The following is a 4,384-nucleotide window of genomic DNA, read 5'->3' as shown; positions in this document are numbered from 1 at the left end:
CTTTGGTTTGAATCCTTGATAGATGCCTATACTCAGACATAAACATGCAAACGTTCTAGCTAATGTAGCTTTTATATGCAAAGCCAGTTTCCCCCCCCCCCATCTCATCTAAGATTAGGTAAATTGGCATTAATAAGACAGGAACCTCAGCTTTCAAATAACCATCGGTTTTCAAAGGTCAATCGTTTAATCCATGGCTGGTGTCAAAACAAACGTAATGGTGAGTGGTGATGGAGAGGAGCATACTCACTGAACACTCATATAGTTCAACTTTTTAGAGGTAGATGTTTTTTGGGTCCATTGGAAACTGTTAATTTCTCTTTCCTAAGGTCATCTCAGCTCATTAAATCCAGCAATAATTTTGCATTTGACATCACTTTTTTTGCCTTCAGAAAAACAATTCTTCTTGTTGCTTCCAGCCTACCTAAACCATAATGATACAAGTTTTCTGTTCTGAATAGATTTGCACTCTAGCTAAAACTTTCCGGTAATACAAAGCAGAGGAAATATAACCTCCCCCCCCCTGCCCATTTAGTCCATTAGGATGGACAGTAATTCCTTGAATTAGTTGCATCGTTCCCCCTTTGGCCTGAAAGAGTGAATGTGACTCTTTCGAATATCTAATTAACTATGAAGATGGACTTATACGTTGTTTTCTCCTCTTAGAATTTCCTCAGTCGTGCTTTAGGTAATTATGGGGCTGAGGATATTCTGTAGAACAGATTTCTTTTCTTTCTTTTACAATCCCAGCAATTAAAATTCTGCTAATTATGGTATTTTAGCTTCAGACTCTGTATACTATAAATACTGCCTAACTGTATGGTCATTATTTCACATATTCTCAGCTTATGAAATAACCTGTATTTCTGAAAATGCACACATAAATCACATTGCTGTTAGAGTTTTTATGAAAAACTAATAAGCGATTGGTAAAGAAAGTAACAGTCTGTAAAATATGATATCTGAAGACAAAAGTTGTAAAATACTGTTCAGACTTCTTAAAAAATAGTTTTAAATAACAGACCATAAATTTCTGGCATTTGCCTAAACTTTTTTTTTTATTTATTAAAGATCTTATTTATTTATTTGAGAGAGAGAGACAGAGATAGTGACAGAGCATGAGCAGGGAGGAGAGGGAGAAGCAGGCTCTCCACTGGGCAAGGAGCCTGATACTGGGCTCGATCCCAGGACCCTGGGATCATGACCTGAGCCGAAGGCAGATGCTCGACCCACTGTGCCACCCAGGCGCCCCATACCTAAACTATCTTAACTATATATATTATACACTAAAAGAATATCTAAGAATATTATCATCTCTTGTCTTTTTTTTTAAAGCAAAATTTGATGTTTCATTTTTATTCCTCTATCCTCACTCCAGGGTAAATCAGTTCTAAAATATTGAAGCCTAAATTGAGTTTTTTAAATGTCATGTGAATAGAATATAGCCAATTATAATAAAAATTTCAGCAACCAGAATTTTCTAGTATTTAATGGTTTTAGCTAAATATATTTAAGAAGAAAAAGTTCAAGAATGAGGAGATAGGTATGAGAGGATAAAGAAAACAGTAGGATAAGAATGACTCAGAGGACAATTACAATGTAATGGCAACAAATCATTGCATTAGCTAACATGCAGTATTAAACTGAACAATCAAATCATGTCATATAATATTTGACATCAGCTTTGAAGGATTTTTTTTTAGCATTGCATATGCCCTCTTTATTTGCTAGGTGTGCTTTATTTTTATTTTATGGAAATAATGCAAGACCTTGATTAGTACACATCTGCATCTTTGTGGCACATTTTCAGCTGGCTTCTTTTCAAGTGTGGCATCCTTCTAGTGCATGTTTTGGTAATCTTGTAATGAATCTAGCTCAAATAATTTATTTTTATTTATCAGTCCCTATTTTAACTCCTTTGCTGGCTTTCAAGGTCATCCATTGTGCATAACTATTTCCCACTATTGTATCACAAGAATAATGCCACTTTTTCTTTAAAGATTTTTATTTTATTTATTTGACAGAGAGAGAGGGAACACAAGCAGGGGGAGTGGGAGAGGGAGAAGCAGGCTTCCCGCAGAGCAGGGAGCCTGATGAGGGGCTCGATCCCAGGACCCTGGGATCATGACCTGAGCCGAATGCAGATGCTTAATGACTGAGCCACCCAGGTGCCCCAAGAATATGCCACTCTTATTACTGATAGATTGATTGGTTCACTCATCTATTCACATGTTTGTTCAACAGGTGACACTATTGTATATAAAGCAGTGAACAAGACAGAAACTGTTTCTACTTTGAGGTAACTATCTTGTTCTTTGCCCTGATTCCCAAACAGTGATTATTTCTACCTCTGTGCTCTCGCTCATATTATAATTTTTTTTCCTTTCCATGTATTTCTAACAGCTCTGCAAATCTTGAAGGTATAGATCAATTTTAATCTTCCTAATGAAGTTTTTCTAACTCACCTGTGCCAGAAAATTCAATTTTTAATTACATGTTATTTTACATATTTTTAAGTGTTTCTTTTATTTTTTTCAACTTCCCTGAGTCAATGTCCATTTATTCTTCATCCTTCAATGGCTAAAGCATGTCTTTCAAGTAAGACTGTGCATCCCAATCATTTGTGGAGCTCCTTAATAGTCCACAGGTTTCAAATTGCTCTACCTTAGGGGTTAGGACCTTAGATGCATTTCTTTTTTTTAAACCATTACAGGAGAATCTGATGCATCCTCCTGGGTAAGATTCACTGCTCCAACCAACGCTGAGCACAGTACACATTGATTAACAGATGAACTGATTGATCTGGGCACTAACTATATTACATTGCCTGCCCTACCTGGCCCTAAGCAAGTTAAATTGCCTTGCTTGTGCCTCTGTTTACACATTTACTATATAAACGATATACAAAAAAGTAAAGGACTTTGAGATATTTGTGTGAAAGGTAATAACATTCATGCAATGTTCTATTTCATTTCTTTTTATTTATTTAAATTTTTATTTAATTTTTCAGATAAAATTGATCATAGTTGACTTTAAAACTATTAAATGATGAGATGAAAACTACAAAGAAATTTATTATTTCTTTTTTTTTTACTATATAAGAAGGAAATTTTCATGGCAATAAGATTTTGCAATTAAAGAGTAAAATAAGAGCTAGGAAGTAAGTATCTTCATTGTAAAAATGTCCCATTAGATAAAAAAAAAATCAAGATACTTTATGGAAAGCATGAGATACAAAAAAGAGTTATTTCTTAATGTCTCGTAGTTGAAAGGCTTCCTAGCAGATTATGTGGACTTATTCTGATAAACTGTAGTTGAAGTAATTTGGTCTTTCAAAGTGAAGTTACAGGCATTTGAAATTATGACTAAGTGGCCAAATAAGCAATTCAGTAACCCATTAAAAATGTATATGGTCAAGGTGCCTGCTCATTTGAATGGGCATGACTGTGGGAAGGGAACTTTAATGCATATCAATCTAAAAGATTATAATAGGAGAGGATCAGGAGAGTTTACATGAAAACTGCAAACCTAAACCTAAATAGGATTCCAGGATCCTGCTGGTATGAAAAAACAAACAAGAAATAACATAAAATATATGTTCTTTTTTGTCAATTTCAGTGGTTTTAGGATATAGAACAGAATATGTTGCTGTGAATATCCTCTCCCCTCTCTTTGCTTAATGTGAAAAAAGAGATTATATGGACATACACACACACAAAAAAGATTCTTTTGTTATGCCACATTAGCTTGTTGCAGATCACACTCCTGGAAAAAAATATATACTATAATATATATCATATAGAGAGAATATATAAAATTTGAGCAAAATTTAAAATACAAAATCTCTTTGAAGCCATCAATAGCCAGAAATTGAGAGATAATGATCCTAAAGGGAAGGGAAATTAACAGAAGTAGTTCGTAGTTCTCATGATGTTTGTTTGTTTATTTATTTATTTATTTATTTATTTATTTATTTATTTATTTATTTTAGCTCTCATGATTTTAGATTAATGACCAAAAAAAAGAAGAAAAATTTCAATATCAGATACTACCCCTCTCCATCCTTCCCAGCAATATGCACTCAGGATGAAAGGAAATTTTGGGAGCAAAAAGAAATTTTTCCAATATGGAAGCTTGGAATTTTATAAAAGAATGTTGAGAAGAGCTATGGAATGAGAAATGTGATTAAATCTAAATTATGGATGCATAAAAATAATAATGATGTCTTATGGAGAAAAGTATATAGAATTAATATATGACAGTAAACAACACAAGAAGCAAGAGGGGGGTAAAGGGAGTTCTAAGATTATCTAGGAAGTAACAAAGGGCTAATTTACATAAGATCATAGTAAATCTAAAGGATGCATGCTATAATTTCCAGCAA

Source organism: Halichoerus grypus, chromosome 3 (genome assembly GCF_964656455.1).
Source record: "Halichoerus grypus chromosome 3, mHalGry1.hap1.1, whole genome shotgun sequence".
Classification (NCBI taxonomy): Eukaryota; Metazoa; Chordata; class Mammalia; order Carnivora; family Phocidae; genus Halichoerus; species Halichoerus grypus.
The sequence above is the reverse complement of the archived record's forward strand: the minus strand, read 5'-3'. Positions refer to the sequence as shown.